Source organism: Alligator sinensis, unplaced genomic scaffold (genome assembly GCF_000455745.1).
Source record: "Alligator sinensis unplaced genomic scaffold, ASM45574v1 scaffold572_1, whole genome shotgun sequence".
In the NCBI taxonomy this organism is placed as follows: Eukaryota; Metazoa; Chordata; order Crocodylia; family Alligatoridae; genus Alligator; species Alligator sinensis.
Window position 1 is genome coordinate 326681 of NW_005842288.1, and position 18705 is coordinate 345385.

Here is an 18705-nt window from a genome sequence, read left to right on the forward strand (position 1 = left end):
AGCCTTGGGGCAGCCCGCGCCGGGGCCTGGGGCGAGCGACTCGCGGTTGCGGTCTCGGCATTGCCCAGCCCAGCCCAGCTCCCCGCGGGACGCGGCGGTCAAGCGGGCAGAGGTCACTTGGGAAGAGGGCAGTTGCTCGCGGAGAGCTGCGGTGCTCTCGGAGCCGGGCACTGCCTGTTCGCACCAGACCTTTGCCTTCCGTGCTGCCGCCAGATCTGAGGTTAGCCGCGGGAGGTTGGGGACTGTTTGGCTTCAAAACTTTGGGGGGCACTTTTGTGTTCAAATGGGCAGTGCTTTTCTGGAAGGTTTTGGTGAGGGTGATTCATGTTTTCCCATAAGTACGAATGCGTTCTTGAAATAAAATTGCTGTTAAGTGTTTTCTTTTTTCCCCAACTGGTTTCTTTCATAAGGAGTACCCGCAGTGTACGTTTTCCCTTCCCATCTTGTTGTACAGTGTCTTAAAAAGATCGGCTGAAACCCCCGTTGTCTTTCCTGCCTGGTGCAGGGGGCTGGCCCCGATGGTCTTTCGAGCCTCACAGTCTATGAATCCAAGTGTTTGCCTGTGCTAAAAGGACCTCCTTCCTCAACCCTTCAAAGCAACTGCTAATAAAAATAGCTTTTAAACCATATGAATAAAAATCTCTTAGTGAAATCAGGCTTCATTTCCCTGGCATGTCTGTCATAAAACTTATCAGATTGTGGTGTTTTGACAAGTAGAGTGAACTTTCAAAAACAACTCTGAATATGTTGCAAAGGACTAAAGCCCTCCTTCCCCTTTTTTCTAATCATAGTTGATGTCAGTAGAAAAAACGTTGTGAGATTCCTCTGAAGCAGGTGCAGCCAATCTGTGGCCTGTGACAGATAGGGGGAGAGGGGGGAAGATGGGCATATAGGGCTCGGGGCAGAAAGCAGAGCAGCAAATCAGGCAGGGTCATTTTGCTGTGGCAGCAAGGATCCTCAGCCTTGCCACGGTGGAGCAGTTGCCTGCCTTGTCCTATTCTGAAGCCAGCAAGGCTGGGAGCTAAGCTTTGGGAAAGCCTCCACATGCCAGGCTCAGGGTCCCTCCTTCCCTGCAGCTCAGTTGAGTTGGGGGGGAAAAGGGGTGAGGGGAGCCAGGTAGGGGGGCAACACTCCCTGCATTCAGCTCCCGTTGCTCAGGAGCTGAGTAGAGGGGCTATGTGACAAAGTCCCTGCCTGCTTCTCACACTGGGAGCTCTGGTGAGAGAAGCAGAGGCAGAGCAGCTAAAGCTGCTCTTCCCCTCTAGCCTGGAGGGTGATGGGGCAGCTGTAACCCATGCCTTCTGTAGACTGGGGTTATCCTCATCTTGGGAAGGCACAGGAGCTATGCCAGAGGAGGGGGAAAGTTCAGTCTTCCAGGAGAAACTCTACCAAGAGCCATTTAACCCTGGTTGCTCCTGGGTTATTTTTCTCTCTGAGTGGTCATGATTTCTGTGGGAGAAAAAGCCTGAAAGTCTGCATGCTCTTGTTTTCTACTGGGATAACAGTGATTCTTTCAGTAGAAACTGGATGTCTGTATGTGGCCTTAGACAAACTCTTGAGGGGGCACTGGCCTTGGGAGAGTCTGATATGTCTGCACTGCTTTTGCAGGGTGCCAGGAAAAGCCCTACTGAGGCATGCTATGTCTGCTTCATGGAGGTACCTCTGAGACCTGAAGTAGTGAAGCTGCTTAAGTAGGTGAGCTTACTGGGGCATCCCTAGTGCTTCATCAAGGCCACCAAGTAGTGTGCTATACTAATTCTGTTTTCAGGTAGCACATGCTGTGTGGGTAGGGACTACTTTAGTGTAATGCTCTTTGGTGTACTGAATAACCTGCCCTGTGAGGTTCTTTTCACATTAGACATTTGGGTTACACTCCATGCAGAAAGCAGGACTTGTCCACAGATTACTTGTGAGCCGCATACTTCTAGTTTACAATATGAAGTCTGTTGGAAATTGTCTGTTCTGACTCAGGTGCCCTTCTCTTGCTTCTAGTCCTCATAGCTCTGCAAGCATGAGGAGAGGGGAGGGTTGTCATTATCTTTTCAAAAGGATGGGAGTGGGTCCTAAGTTATGCTGTACAACCTCAGTTACCTGAACAGCAACAGTTTTTAATGGTGTCATGTAACACTTTCTCTTTAGGCTTTATTTAATAAAGTCTATGCTTAGGTTTGATACTGTAACTTGTCATTTTTGTTTCTCTGAAAGAATTCAGCTATCCCAATTGCTGTTTGGCAAGTACTTCCTAAAGGGATTCAGATAACTGAGGATGCACTATATGTACTAGTGTGCACTGAGGCTGCAACAACTTTTTAGCTTGTTCACAATAATTGGTGTAAATAGTGGAGATTACTAGTCTTACTAAAATCAGTGGGATCACTTGCTTTGTGAGGATCCTAGTAATTTGGTAACATTAGGGTGTTTAATAATAACATATTATGAAGGCAGTGTGATCAGTACTTATTTGTAAAGCCCTAATTTTTATTTCACATTTGTGTTGTGCAAGTCCTCGCTTGCTCTTTATTTCAAGAGTTTCTTTGAAAATGAGACGCATGGTATTTCAGACAGAAATGTAGATGACACTTGGCAGGAGTCATTTATTACAGCTGTGTATCTAATGTATGGTAAACATAGGATTCCAAGGGATTAGTTTAAATTTTCATGCTCAAAAATGATAACAAATCTCTTATTTTTGTAGCAGATTTGAGATTAAGTGTGTGTGAGTTTTGGGGTAGATTTTATGTGTATTAAACAATAGTTTGTTAAAATAGTTTGAGAATTAGACAAGATAATTAGAGCTTTGGAGAACGTTCAAAATTGAAATGCTCTGCAGATAGCAAACTAGTCTTACTGGTAAAATAACTTACCTCTGAGGTTTTAGCTACAACTTTTATTAATAAGGGAGGATAATATTTTATGGCCATAGGACTTTTATTGGATAACCAATAGTTCTTGCATTTAAGTGATTTTTGTGAAGAAGCAGTTTTTGATGTTTTTATTCCAATGTGAGCAGCAAGAAAATAGAGTTACAGAAAATAGAAATCATTCCAATATAACTATTTTGTGATGTTTCCTTCATCTAAACCATTTTCTAAAATGTTTTGCACACTAAATCCAGCTGTGGTGGGGAAACAGTTAAATTAGAAGGAAGTTTATCAGCAAATGGCCACCAGCAGAACTTGAAACTAAAGGCGGAGTTGATGAGGTAGAAAGATGCCTGAAACTGGGTATAGCTGTGGTTTTGACTGGCCAGTATTTTTCCCTGTAGTGATTGTGAGCCTAAGATTTGAAGCAGATAAGCAGCCTTTCACCTTAGTTTTGTTGCACATTTAGCCCTCATAGTTTTCTATTACTACTTCCCCACTCACATGGGAAGGGACTTGACAAATAAAGTAGGTTGTATTAAATTAACAGAAAATGTAAAATTAAAAAAAAAAGGGAGGGTGGGGAGCAAGTTGAAATTAGATCCTGAAATAAACAGCAGGGTTATGGAAAGCTAGGAAGAGAAACTGTGGCTCTTGACCATTAATTCTGAGAAATTTCCATGAGTAGCAATTTTTCGGGGAGAGGGACCGGCCTAAGTTCAGCCTGCAGTTGTCCCCTCTGACTTGTTCCCTGGGGTGATTTTGGTGTGGGGAGCAGCCTTTTTTGTTGCATTTCCAGTCTGGTCCAGGAGTGTGGGGGAGCAGCGTGGCAAAGTCCTGGTCTGGGGAGTGGGTGGAGAGCTTGGGGGCTGCTCCAGTCCTCCTCTCCTGGTCCAATCTAAGAACTGGAGCAGCAGGGGAAATGCCAGTCACTCCTCAGACCAGGGGCTGGGTCTGAGGAGGTGGTGGGGATGGAAAAAGAGGGGGCATATTTTTCCCCCTGTCCCCACCCCCCAGATGAAATTGAATGAACCCTTGTATGTTTGTAGTTTCTGCTGGGAGAGTGGCAACTCTCCCAGCAGAAATGTAATGTCTGTAAATGGTCCCTGTGTGAATGAAGTTTTACTAATGGCATTCTGTTCATGCAGCATGCTGCAGAAGGTAGGTGAGTTGGACCTTGGGGGAAGTCAGAAAGGGAAGTAAAAATAAATAACAAGGTATGAAAAAATATTGGGACAGAGGCAGACTTTTGTAGAGGTGGAGTTGGGCCTCCTGAAATATTCAGGAGGTGGTGATAGAGGCCATGGACTTGTTTACTGATAGTTCCCTTATACAATGTAATCCTTCTCTTTGAAAGTGGTTATCTACTGAAAAGAGGTATGAGCTGGGCAGGGTGGATTTGTTGTTTACGCCAAACTTTCATTGTTCAGTAAGCTTATCTGCCTTAAGTTTTGGATAGTTGATTTGAGGGCACCTAATGCTCTGAAAAGCTTGTGAAAGGGATTATTATAGGATGTGGTTTCTTGTGATAGAAGGGCTTGGACATGTGTTCTTATGTATGTGTTTTGTTTTGTTTTTCTTTGTTCCTGATATGTCACAGGCTCTCTGCTGTGGTTGATTTATTTTATTGTTCTGATTGAGTCTAGCTTCCCCCCAAAGAGCCATTGAAATTGCACTTGACTTCTCTCTGTGGGTGACTTTATATTTGGTCCCCCTACAGTCTTGACCTGTAACCTACCATTTTTTGTGTATGCAATAAAATACCAAGCCAGAAATATTTTCATTTTTAGATTTTACTTTGGTATTTTTCATGCATTTAACTCTTTATATGTTGGTTTAACTTATAATTGGAACAATATAATGAGTGAAAAATTTTGTAAGTTTTGAAACGCATTTGTTGTTGGTAACAACTTAGGGTGGGGTTGGAATTCAAATTAAAAGGAAAGCTCTTTGAAGAGGAGGTTGGAACAACCAGAGATAGAATAGATGAGTGATCTTTTGTACAGAAGATACTGTATGCTACTATCTGTTGTGGAGAAGGCAGTAGGCAGCAGCTCTAGATAATTTATATGAAGCTGGTTCAGATGCTTGAAATATGTCAAGCACTATTGACACTAACTACATGGCTGATATAGGCATGTGGAATGGTTTAGTTCCTAAGATTCAACAAACAGCACTTAAGAAAAAGAGAAAAGAAAACTTAAGCAAGAAAGCTTGAAATGTCATTTGGGATTTGGAGGTGTGAGTGTTTATTTTTCTATGCCTGCAACTCTCTTATTTAATCTGATGCAATACGAGGCTTATTTCTTAAAGCTTTGCTGTAATGTTTGTGGAAATCTTGCTTGCACCAGGATAGCAGGAATGAGCTGTAATTCTGGTAAACTTTTTTTTTTTTTAAGTTTGTAAGAGGATAAAGTCTGAGTCTCCTTTGCTGTGATCATTTGGATTTCTTGGCTTTATTATGGATTGCTATAAATATGTTCTTTGTAATGACAAATGGTATGGCAGCGGGTGCAGAGGAGCAGGGCTATCTTGTACTTTTTCTTTGATTTATTTATTGTATATGAGGAAAGGGTTTTAAAATCTCAGCTGTTTGTATTGGCTTGGTTAGTGTTCACTGGAAGGTAAAGTAGTGAATTTGAAATCTGGGCTAGAACAAGGAAGAATTCTGTGAATATGGAGGAGATGATCAAGAGAGAGCAGAAGATTATTTTTTACATAATGTTTGCTCTAGCAAACTACACATAATCAGTTACAAGTGTTAATGGCAAACTTTGACTTTTGAGACTCCACCTCCTATAGGCTGGTGTTGGAATACTGTTTTGAATTAGCTGCATAGAAGAAACACCTTTTCCCCCCTCTTTAATTTCTTTCTTTCTTTCTTTCTCTTTTTTTTTTTTTTTTTTTAAACAAAGCCTCTAAAATATTTGCATGCTAAAAATAGTAATCTGCATACTTCTATACAAGGGACATTCTTCTAAAAATAGTTTACAGCCATTGTATAGTTTGCATGTTCCGTGGATTATGCAGCACTTCAGATATTGCAAAGCTTGATCAATGACTAACCCTTTGAAGTAATTTCCATTTTAAAAATGGAGAATCTGAAATGCTGAGAGGTTATGATTTGGCCAGTGTCACCCAGCTACGTTCCTACTATCAGTCTTTTGTGTGTTTCACAACTTATCCCTTTCCCACACTAGGGAAGCACTGTAGTGCTTGATGGTTTGTTTGTTTTTCAGTTAATCTTAGTTTCACATTACCTATAATAACATTAGTACAGCCATGCATTTTATTGGATGCAACTTGCAGTTAAAATGTGTTAGACTGAGACTTAGCAGAGCATTTAAACATGTGAACAAGCCTACTGACCTCGAGATATGCATGTGCTTAAGCATTAAAGCTACAGTTCAAAAGACATCTTAAGTGAAATAAAATAAATATTTTTTCTTATTTCATAACATAAATAGACTTGATTCTGTTTAGGTTTGTAGTTTGTCACAGAACTATATATACAGGTAAAATCTTTTCCTAGTTAGTCATTTATTTAATTATCCTTGTTTTTCAGTTGTCCATTAACTTTGCAATTGCTTTGGTACACTGCATTTTATTTACTTATTTATATAGTATTTGAGTGCCAAATTGCTGGGGAAGGTTAACAGAAGGGTATAGTACTTAATGCATAATAATCAGTAATAACAGCTATGTTTTATTGAGAACAAGATGCTGGATTCACAACAATAGGGACAGATGATGTCAAGTAATTAGCAGTAATATTAAAAATCAGAAATTAGTTTTTCTAATTGTCATCTTACAAGGAGAGAGGTAGTTATTTTGAAGTCAGGAGAAGGCAGGGTAATATAAGGTGTATTTCTTACCTGTCTTATAGAAGAAAAGGGTAAGGGCTGTACTAGAGAGAAGAAGGAAAAACAAAGCCTTTGGGAACAAATAGTACAAGCAGAAAAGTGAAAAGAAAGGCAGGAGTTTAGGAATGACCAATTCAGATGTTAACTGTCAAACTGAGACTTTTTAAAAACAAATATGTATCATCCAGGATTGTTTCATCTACTGTTAAAGTTGGAGTAATGTTTGCTATTTGTATAATTTCAGGTTTGTCCATCCATAACTGCTGTTGCCCTTATGAAATACTCTCAAAGGTACGTGTGTCCATAGCCATTAGCTTCCACAAGAGTTACAGGTGCTCTTTGCCTGTTTGAGTTGGGTCATTTTGTTGCACGCTTCCAGGGCTTTTCCCACTGTAGAAGACTTTGGATTATGTATTCAAATTTACTTTACCAATGATCGCAATGTAACACAAGTTGTCTTCATCTCTTTCCCTTTTTATAAAACAAAGGTTTATATTTAACTTTTTTCTTAGCCCTTTCACATCTTAAAACTATTCAAGTTCGGCAAAATGTTTTAGGCTTCTTGTTCTGGAGGACAACTCAGTTTGGCCAGGTTAGGCACCTAGGCTAAGTACAGACAGTCAAAAAGCCCCAAGCTGAATCAGTTCAATTGTTGCAGGTTTCTCTAAACTGTGTAGATTGAACTGATAATAAACTGTATAACTGATACTGAAACTGATAATAAACTGATAAAAGTGATGTTCACTTTTAAAACCAGAAAAGCAACCAGACCCCTGCAGTGGCCCATAGCAGTAGCCGGGGGTGCTACAGCATGCCTCCGACTGCCAGCCACTGCCAAAGGCACCCAGAATGCAGCCAAGCAGGGCTCATCCTTCATTGGCTGCCCAGTACGTGCTATCCTCCCTCCCACCCCCTGGGGGAATAGACCCTCTAGCCTGGGGCTGGCAGGATCCCCCTGCCTCAGTGGAGGTTCCCTGACTCTGGCAGGGTCCCGTAAGCCCTTCCCTGGTGTAGAGATGGGATTCCTCCCTTGCACCTGTCAATATGGTCCCACAGGGCTTGGTCCTGTGCCCACAGGTGGGGAGTGGGGGATAGTCCCTGTGGTTCTGGGCTGGCCAGATTGCCCCAGCCTTGGGGTGGGGGGAGCGGTGTTCCCTGCCCCACAGAGCATGCTTTCCCTCCCCTTGTGCTGTGCAAACCTGGGCTAGGGGTCTGTTCTCCTGCCCCTCATCTGGCCAGGCTGAAAGGCACAGGCAGAGACTAGGGAGCAGGGACTTTACTTCCTCAGCTCTGTGAAAGCAGGGAGGTGAGGGGGAGCTCTGCCCTACTGGAGCAGACTGCCAAGCCCAGGGCTGCAAAGCATCCTGGGATGCTGGGGGACTGAGAGCTAACTTGAATCACAAGGGGAATTGGGACAGAAGTTCTGCAAACCTGTTTGATATAAATCAGTTGAGTCTGATACTGCATCCATCCAGGGTCATCTTAAACTGGTTTTGGTCATTTTGAAAGCGGTTTATGTACAGTGAACTTCTGTTTTGTTAAGGTTTAAACCAGTTTCTGATCACTTAAACCAGTTTAGTGTAACTTCTGTCTCTAGCCCTAAAGATCCCTCTACTGTCAGTGGAAGAACTCAGGAAGTACCTAGGAGTGATTCAGTTTAGCTGTCTAGGTGGATATAGAGAATGGAGGACAATAGACATCTCTAAAGAACTCCTGAGTTTCAGAGATCCTAGAGGTGGTTTCTTGTACTCCTATTGAAGCTGGGCCACTGGTAGCCAAGAGTGCAGAAGTCACAGGGCAAAAAGGAACATGTTTCTGTAGTTTATTGCTTATGGCAGTCCCTTGGGAGTTGTAGCTGACAACTTTTGCTCTCAGGAATTTAGGCACAGTTTAGAGTGTAAATCAGTTTTAATTGCAGCAGATTTAGGTGCACACAGGCAAATGTAAATTGTCCAGGCAAGTTTTACTGTCTAATCTGGAAGTGCCTAATGAATCATAGGAAATTAGGGCTTGGAGGAACCTCAGGAGGTCACTAATCCATCCCCCTGCTCAAAGCAGGATCATCCCAGCCAAAGCTTTGTTTAGCCAAGTTTTGAAAACCTCCTAGGATGAAGCTTCCTCCACTTCTCTGGGTAACCTGTTCCAGTGTTTTACTACCCTCCTAGTGAGGCAATTCTTCCTAATATCTAACCTAAACTTCCCTTCGTGCAACTTAAGACCGTTGTTCCTTGTTCTGTCATCTGCCACAATGGCAAACAGTCTAGCTCCACATAGAGAGTGTTGGTGGATGGGTCATTTTCGGCCTGGAAGGAGGTGGGCAGTGAGGTCCCGCAGGGTTCGGTCCTTGGACCAGTGTTATTTAATATCTTCATCAGTGATTTGGATGAGGGTGTGGAGAGCACCCTCTCCAAGTTCGCAGATGATACCAAGTTATGGGGCAAAGTTAATGCACCGGAGGGCAGGGAGCAGATACAGGCCAATCTGGACAGGTTGGATCAATGGGCAGAATGAAATAGGATGCAGTTCAACAAAAATAAATACAAGGTGCTCCACCAAGGGAGGAGGAATCCCCAGCACACCTATAGGTTGGGGGATGAACTCCTCAGCAGCTTAGCGGCTGAGGGGGATCTTGGAGTCACAGTCGACTCCAAGATGAACATGAGCTGGCAGTGTAACGAAGCCATCAACAAGGCCAATCTCACCATGCCGTGCATTAGCAGATGCGTGACCAACAGATGGAGGGAGGTGATGTTCCCCCTCTATGCAGCATTGGTCAGGCCGCAGTTGGAGTACTGTGTCCAGTTTTGGGCGCCGCACTTCAAGAGGGACATGGAGAATCTGGAGAGAGTTCAGAGGAGGGCTACTCGCATGATTAGTGGCCTCCGTGAAAGACCATACGAGGGGAGGTTGAGGGATTTGGAGCTCTTCAGCCTTCACAAGAGACGTCTGAGGGGAGACCTTGTAGCCGCCTATAAGTTTATCAAGGGAGGTCAACAGGCAATTGGAGATGCGCTATTTACCAGAGCACCCCTAGTAGTAACTAGGAATAATGGGTGCAAACTAGTGGAGAGTAGATTCAGGTTAGACATTAGGAAGACATTTTTTATAGTAAGGGTGGCCAGAATCTGGAATGGGCTTCCAAGAGAGGTGGTTCTATTGCTTAACTTGGAGGTTTTCAAGAGGAGGCTTGATAGACACCAGGCTGGGGTCATCTGACCTCAGTCCTCTTTCCTGCCAGGGGCAGGGGGTCAGACACGATGATCTTTTGTGGTCCCTTCTGACTCTACAATCTGTGAATCTTTCGAACCATCCTTCAGGTAGTTGAAGGCTGCTATTAAGTCCCCTGTCCTCTAGACCCCAGTTTCCTCAGCCTCTGTTCATAAGTCATGTGCCCCAGCCTCCTAACCATTTTTGTTGCCCTCTGCTGGACTCTCTCCAACTTGTCCACATCCGTTCTGTAGTGGGGGACCCAAAACTGAACACAGTACTCCAGGTGTGGCCTCACCAGTGCTGAATAGAGGGGAATAATCACTTTCCTTGACCTACTGGCAACACTCGTACCAATGCAGCCTAGTATGCTGTTAGCCTTCTTGGTAACAAGGGCACACTGCTGGCTCATATGTAGCATATTTTCCACTGTAATCCCCAGGTCCTGTTTCTTCAGAGGTGCTGCTTAGTCAGTTAGTCCTAAGCCTGTAGCAGTCCATGGGATTCTTCCATCTTAAGTGCAGGACTTTGCACTTGCTCTTGTTGAACCTCATGAGACTCCTTTTGGCCCAATTCTCTAATTTGTCTAGGTCACTGAATCTTAGCCCTACTCTCCAGCATATCTACTACTCTCCCCAGCTTAGTGTCATCTGCAAACCTGCTGAGGGTGCACTCTATGCCATCTTCCAAGTTGTTGATGAAGAAATTGAACAAAATTGGCCACAGGACCAAATGCTGGGGCACTCTGTTGTTGGCTGCTGACTAGATCTCAAACTACTGATTACTACTCTGAGCCCGATGCTTCAGCCAGTTTTCTATCTACCTGACAGTCCATGCTTCCTTAGCTTGCCTGGGAGAACGTTGTGGGAGATGCTCAATTTTAGCAAGGCTTTTGATGTGTACACCACATCCACCAGTCTTCGTGCATCCACAGAGCCAGTAATCTTATCATAGAAGGCAATCAAGTTGGTCAGGAATGACTTGTCCCTGGTGAGTCCGTGCTGACTGTTCCTTATCACCAGGGATCCGGTTTTTCCGTTTCCCATGGAAAAATGGCGAAAACCATGGATTTCCCAGTTTAATCAGAGAAAACACAGATTTTCCCTTTTAGCAAGGAGACCCGTGGATTTCCCCATTTTGCAGAGAGTTCTGCAGGCTGGCTGAGTTTCAGCCTCCAAGAGCTGTTTGCAAAAGGGGTGGGAAACCCTCACCCCTGCCCAGAGGGGAAGGGAGATGGGGAAAGTGCGGGAGGTTGTAAGGCAAGGCTGGGGGGGAAGCTGGCTTGGGGCTTAGGGAGTGAGGATGTGTTGGGAGAAGACATGGAGTGCCTGCCAGCCAGCAGACACTCCTAGTGGGATTTTCCCCAACACCTTCCTCCCCCTCAGTCTGTGCAGGGTGGGCAGACGGGGGGTGGGGAACAGAGTGCACCCCAGGGCACAGCGGCAGAGGGGCACCGCCAGCCCCCCACCTCAGTTCACTCTGTGCCCCCTCCCATGGGGGGGGGATGGCAGTGGTGCGGTGGTGGCCACTGTGTGATTTTTTTTTTTTTTTACCCCCCCATGCTCAATGTGCCCCCACAACCCCTTACTTTCCCCCATCCCCCCATACACACTTACCTGCTGGGGGGTGTGTGTGTAGCTGGGGGGCTGTTGTGGGGGGAGTAAGGGGCACAAGCAGGACTGGGGAGGCTGTTGGGGGTGGGGGGTGAGGGGCACTAGCAGGGCCATGGGGGGCCTTTAATTTTTATCATGGATTTTTGGTTTTTTATCAGAGAATTTGTGATTTTTATTTTATCTATTTATTTATTAGGGAAAACCAGGATAATCACCTTTTTGTCCTCGAAGTGCTAATCACCTTTTTGTCCTTGAAGTGCTTAGTTTTATGGTTGTTGGCACAGGGTAGTTTGGATTATTTTTTGAAAATGTATTCCGATGTGATGTGCATAAGATAGGATTCAAAGCTATTCCTTTAATTCTTCTGCATTTTAGAGCCCAGTTGGTTAAGTATGGATAATGGTATTATTTTTGCCTATCCTATTGTTCACTCAGCTCCCCCAGCCTGCTGGCCTTGGTCAGTGCAGGCAGCCTGCTTACCCCTATCCCCAGGCAACTGTATGTTCTGTTTGCTCTAAGCGCCCTAGGTTGGGTCAGGAGCAGGGGTTCCCAACCCCTGAGCTGTGGCCCCAGTGCTTGGCCTCAAAGGGTTGGCTGCCAGGCTACAGGAGGGTTGGCTGCTAGAAGTGACTGCGGACCAGCAAACCACGGACTGGAAGTGACCAGCATACAGTAGACCGATATAGTGACCGGTATACTGAGTATAAAAAAAAGGGTTGGCTGCCTGCCCGCAGTCCGCTGGTGACTTCTGGTCCACGGTTTGCTGGGCCGCAGCATAAAAAGGTTGGGAACTGCCTTGGGCTTTTTGAACATCTGTACTAGCCCTAATGGAGGTCTCAATTTGTTTAAAATTGTAGTAGTTGCATAAAAGGTCAAACTCAATATTAGACCTTACAAACAAGGAGACAAGGATTCTGTGGCAGGAAGAATTCTCAATATACAGGCGAAAGCCAGGTTTTAGGTTCATTGATCAAGGAACATCTGCTGGGAAGAGCAGTCAGGCAGGTCTGACCGCTCACGTAGGATCCTAGCCAAGTTACAGGACCTCCACCTAACCCAGGAGGTGCACAGTCCCACCAAGGGAAATGCCTTGTTGGACCTGGTCCTGGCCACAGGTGATGACCTGGTGAGGGGACTGAGGGTGCTGTACCATCTGGGCGATAGCAACCATCACCTACTGCAATTTACTATCCAGCGCAGGGTGTCAAAGGCCTGCAGCAAGGCAGCAGCCCTGGACTTCAGGAGGGTGGATTTCAATGAGGTAAGAAGACTAGTCGGGGAGGGGAGTTGGGAGTCCAGGAAGCGTGGTCGTTCTTTAAGGAGACGATCCTCCAAGCGCAAAGCGTGACAATCCCCACGTGGATCAAAGGGGGCAAGAGTGCTCAAAAGCCCTCATGGCTCACCAAAAGCATCCACAAATGCCTCAAAGCCAAAAAGGAGGCATACACCCAATGGAAGGGAGGGCCCATCACCAAGTAGGATTATATCCCCTTGGCTCGAGATTGTAGGAGGGCTATTAGGAAGGCTAAGGCAGAGATGGAACTGAGACTAGCAACCTGGATCAAAGATAACAAGAAGTCCTTTTTTAAATACATAGGGGGGTAAAAAGAAGGTGCCAAATAATGTGGGGCCTCTGCAGGACATGCTTGGTAATCTGGTGGTAGCACCAGATGACAAAGCTAATCTCTTTAACAGATTCTTTGCTTCCATTTTTCTGAGCAGGGACATTCCCCCCCCACTGGGATTCCAGACGGACCCAGGGGAGGCGCACCCAGGCCCAGGGTCAGTGAGGACCTAGTCCGGGAACTTCTGGAGGGACTAGATGTGTTCAAATCAGCAGGTCCTAACGATTTCCATCCCAGAGTGCTTGGGAATCTGGCAGAGGTCATTGCAGGACCCCTGGCACAGCTTTACAACACTCGTGGTTCTCTGGCAAGGTGCTTGATGACTGGAAAGGGGCCAGTGTGGTCCCCATTTTAAAAAAAGGGAGGAAAGAGGACCCAGGAAACTATAGGCCCATTAGTCTTACCTTGGTCCTGGGGAAGCTCTTTGAGAAAATTATCCAGGAGCACATCTGCAAGGGGCCAGCAGGGGAGTTTATGCTTAGGGGCAATCAACACAGGTTCATTAGAGGCAGGTCCTGTCAGACCAACCTGGTGGCCTTCTATGACCAGATCACAAAAGCCTTGGACGCAGGTGTCGCAGTGGATGTAGTCTTCCTGGACTTTAGGAAGGCCTTCGACACTGTCTCTCACCCCATTCTTATTAAAAAATTAAGGCGTCTGTGGTGTCGATGCTTACACAGTCAAATGGGTCGCAAATTGTCTGGAGGGCCGCACCCAGAGAGTGGTGGTGGATGGGTCATTTTCGACCTGGAGAGATGTGGGCAGTGGGCTTCCCCAGGGCTTGGTCCTCGGGCCCACACTGTTCAATATCTTCATTGGCGATTTGGATGAGGGGGTGAAAAGCACCTTGTTCAAGTTTGCAGATGACACTAAAATGTGAGAAGTGAGCACGCTAGAAGAGAGGGACAGGCTACAACTAAATCTCAACCGGTTACACGGGTGGGCAGATGAGAATAGGATGGGTTTCAATACGGACAAGTGCAAGGTGTTGCACCTGGGAAGGAAGAACCAGCAGCATACCTACAGGCTGGGGAACTCCCTTCTCATCAGCACAGAGGCAGAGAAGGATTTTGGAATCACTATTGATTCCAAGATGGACATGGGCCGCCAATGTGGGGATGCAGTCATGAAGGCCAACCGCACCTTGTCATGCATCCGCAGATGCATCACGAGCTGGTCCAAGGAGATGATCCTCCTCCCCTATGCAATGTTGGTCAGGCCACAAGTTGGAGTACTGCGTCCAGTTCTGGGTGCTGCACTTCAGGAGGGCTGTGGACAGCATTGAGAGGGTCCAGAGGAGGGCCACCCGCATGATCAGGGGGCAGCAGGGCAGGCCCTATGAGAGGAGGCTATGGGCCCTGAACCTGTTCAGCCTCCACAAGAGAAGGCTGAGAGGGGATCTGGTGGCCACCTATAAACTTGCCAAGGGGGACCAGCAGGCAATGGGAGAGTCCCTGTTCCCCTGAGCACTACCAGGGGTAACAAGGAACACCGGCCATAAGTTTAGTGAGAGTAGATTCAGGCTAGATATCAGGAGGCACTACTTCACAGTCAGGGCGGCTAGGAACTGGAACCAACTTCCAAGGGAAGTGGTGCTCACTCCTACCCTGGGGGTCTTCAGAAAGAGGCTAGACAGCCACCTAGCTGGGGTCATTTGACAACAGCATCTTTTCCTGCCCGTGGCAGGGGGTCGGACTAGATGATCTGCTTCGGTCCCTTCCGACCCTACCAACTATGAACTTACACAATTGCTCTTTATGCTGTATGTTTTCTATGGAAGAATATTTCAACTTCCAGGCCTATTCTTTTTTTTTTTTTTTTTTCTAGGCAACAATTGCTTGCTTTCTCTTTTTCCTGAAATAAGACACAGCAGAGTTGGGTATAAACAAAACAACATGTTTCTTTCAGATAAGTTTATAAGCACCTTGTAGAAAACCTATTTGGTACTGCTCAGTGAAAAAAGGGTACAAACCCAACTTTCTCTTTTTTTTGGAAGTCACCTTTAATACATAGGTTTCTACTGAAACATTTCAAAGCAGAGACTTGCAAAGTGGGGTAATGGTTTCAAGGAATTTGAATTGTGGAATGTTGTATGGAATTTTTTGTGGAGAGAAAAATAAGTCTAGAATCTTAAGTATTTGAGCTTTTGGGAGGAAATCTTCAGACCTGGTTGAATTCATGAAACTCGTACATGAATAACTGGACTTCAGTTTGAATGGAAAAGTTATTTGATTTCTTCTGGGAGACATAATGCCAAAGAAAATACTAGTGGGACTATCATAGCCACATTTTCTGGTATGTGAGACTGGGTTTTGGCAGCTGTGAGAAGTAGAACAGAAATCAGGTTTTGATGAGGGCATAATTTCTTATTTTCCTCCTGTTAGGAGAGAGAACTGAAAAGAAATTTTAAGCAAAATATATTATTAATGAAGTAAAGACTTGATATCATTTACAGTTTCTTTTCTTTTTTTAAGGTGTTTGTTGTTGTTCAACGATATCTTATCCTCTTAGTTGCAAAGGAAGGCTTTTCAAGTACTAATCCTTTTAGTACCGACTGAAAAGAATTCCCCTCCTGACTGTGCATGTAGCCAGTTTATGGGGCTCTCCTGTTTGTTCAAAGTCTGCAAATCAACACCACCAGTCACTTTCATTGCTGGTATTTAGAATCCTGCGCGCAGCACTAAAACAACTCGGCATTGTCTCCATTTTACACCTTTTTCAAGTGACACCATGATCAGCAGTAGATGCAGGTACCAGGAGTTCCTCTTGCAGGAGGAACCCTCTGAAATGGAGACTCATGAAAAAGAGTAGTGGGGAACCCTTCACTTTTCACAGCAGCCAGTAGACTCTGGTCTCCTTTTAAGAGACTTGGTTCCCTCCTCAATAAATCAGTAATGGGGTTTTGTCAGCAGAAATCCCAGCAGGAGGCTGAAACATTGACAGGGGTATGGCCATTGACCCACAGTGCTGGGGATTCTTACTTTGTCTCATGTAACTTCTACTGTCTCTTGACTTGGTCATTCAGGCTGCAAGTGTCAAGGAGAAATGGAAACTCTTAAATATGTAGGCCTCCCAGAATCAGGGAAGTATTCTCAGATACTTCAGGAAAGGAGAGGGAGGTAAGGTCAGGGCAAGAGACCATACACTCTCTGGGTTTGTGTGAGAACCAATTGCTTCTTCTCTTGGCACTCAGGATGTTGCACTAGTTCTTTGCACAGCATTTGAGCCTTACTTCTGCTCATTGAGGGAGTTTGAAGGTATGGAAGCCAGTTGCTTCTGTTTTTTTTTTCTTCACCTGGTACTTTGCATAGTGTAGAAGAGAGCACATAGCACATAACAGCTTCATGTTATTGCTGTCTATCCAAAAGCTGGTGGAATGTGTGGTGTCGTGCTGCAAGGTCTGAGTGAAGAGCATCCAGAGAGCTGCCTTTGTTATCTCAAACAAGTGTTCTCTTCTCTTTTTTTTGCAGTACATAGCAGGGGACATGCTTAAAACTGGCTGAGAGAGAGCAAGCATCTTTAAAACAAACAAACCTCAACCCCGCCCCCCAACACTTTGAAAGGAAAGAAGTTTGCTTAAAAATCTTGTATGGTTTATATTTTCATTGAAAAGCTGGTAAAAATGAAGGCTTTTTCAGAAGTAAAAGTTGTGTTGTATGAAGAAGAAGAAAAAATCAGCCTTTTCCTGAATGTCAGTCCTAATGTTCAACCATCTCTCTTCTGAATTAAAATAACCCCCCCCCCCCCAAAAAAAAAAAAAAAAAAAAAAAAGCCACGTGAAGCGTCTTTGAAACTCAAAATTAGAGAGAGGACATTTTAGGTAAAATGCTAATGGTTCTGAGCCATATATATTCTTTGCTGCTGGTGACTTCCATTGTGTATTTCTTGGGACTGAGTTGACTTCCATTGTGTATTTCTTGAAAATTATTCTGGGATGACTTTGAGCCTTGGTTCAGGATGGCATGTAATCACATTATTAACTTGAATTATTGAAGCCAGAAGGATGTAGGGAGATGATGAGATGCTATTCTGAACAGGAAGAGAAAGCATGTACTTTAATTGCTTTTTTTCAATTGAAATTGTAATTCTGATAATTCTTCTAAAATTCAAACTTAATGCAGTGTTACAAAAAAATAGGAGTCTGGGAGTCTTGATAAAGGCTTGCATTGTCCTTTTGATAGTGGCATGCTGGTTGGTCTTGACTAAATCACTGAAGTTCTCTCTTCAGAGCAGCTGCTGGCAATGAACTTGCAGTAGTATTATTTGGTGTTTCTGGGTTTAGAGCATGTCTGTGGGCATGGGTGAAAGTGCAAGCTGAGGGGCATCTTGCTTGCAGTATGCTACAGTTGTGGCATAGACCTACCCTCAGTGCTTGTACTCAGTGCTTGTAAAGTAGGTTTGGTATATAATGTTTTTGGTATCTAATGAAAAATACTTTTTAGCAATGGCACTTCTGTCTTAGGAGCCACACAGCCTGTCTTAACTAAAGAGTCAACTTAATATAGGACTGCCCAACTGGTGGGCTACATGCAGCCTGCAGAGAGTTAAACTGGTTTCCCCTGCTCCCCGCTTCACTTCTTTGCTGCTGCTGCTGGAGTCCCTGGGATCTCCCACCCTTCTACTGCCTGCCCCCACCTCTGGAGGTGTCCAGGGCACTGTTGCAGAGGTGACACTGCAGCACAAGGGAGGGAGAGAGTCCATGGAGTACAGCATGGTGTAATGGCATGGTGCAGTGAGGTGAGGCACCACTCACTGTGTAGTGCAGAGAGAGGGGCAAGCAAACTGGCATGCAGCCCCTGGCTACTCAGAAGTTGGAAAGCCCCTGGTGGTGATACATCCCCAGGTGAATTATGGCAGACAGGTCAGGCAAAACAAATGCAGCACATTTGAAAGCATCTGGGTGTATATGTGCTGCATTATTTATTATTTTATGAAAGATATAGGTTTTTTGTTTATTTTAATGCCATGCACTTTCTGAAAATGTTAAAGAACTTCACACAGCTCTGGAGCAACAGACAAAGTGTCATGGCTTTAGTGATCTAGGACTATCATTAATTGAAGAATCATTGCATAGATGCATGTTATTGATGTCTGCAAAACTAAGAACAGCACAAAGGAGTGTGCTATATGTAGATGGAGAAACATGAACTACCAAGTCAGTTTATATCATACCAAACTAGTTTGCGCAGGGGTGTGTCTCGGACGGCCAGAGCCGACTCGAGGTGATTCGGAGATTGCTCGTACGTTAGGGCAGGCTGGTGAATGGAGAGGCAGACACAACTTATCGGTTGCAAAAAACTTTACTCACGCCGCTTTCAATCACGACGCAGGTGGTCCTGTCATCTGAACAACCACACGAGTTGTTCCAGCTGGCAGGGCCCAAGCCAGTTAATCCGTCCGCAGTTCGAAGCCGGTGGGGAAAGGGGTATGTCGGGGTTGCGCTCGGTGACGGGAAGAAAGATCGATAGGTGATCAGTCTATCAATCGGCAGCCGCAAGTCAGATAACTTCAGAGGCACTCTGCAGCGTGCTCAAAG

The 18705-nt window shown here is 45.0% G+C and overlaps 1 protein-coding gene across 23 annotated transcripts in view; it reads left to right on the forward strand.

The window, feature by feature from the left end:
• Nucleotides 1–18705, forward strand: part of PIK3CB (phosphatidylinositol-4,5-bisphosphate 3-kinase catalytic subunit beta) — a 181609-nt gene that overhangs the window by 27175 nt on the left and 135729 nt on the right. For 5 of the 23 annotated variants that reach the window (XR_003095105.1, XM_025209421.1, XM_025209409.1 and 2 more), the window contains exon 2: nt 6969–7015. The exons of 1 other annotated variant lie outside the window; for it this stretch is intronic. The gene's annotated coding sequence lies outside the window, so the exon portion shown is untranslated. Of the gene's footprint in view, nt 1–6; nt 221–902; nt 1081–1670; nt 1696–3324; nt 3390–3471; nt 4027–4047; nt 4239–5101; nt 5239–6968; nt 7016–16639; nt 16757–18705 lie in introns of those variants that run through there. 17 more of the 23 variants (XM_025209411.1, XM_025209416.1, XM_025209417.1 and 14 more) reach the window with 17 other exon arrangements.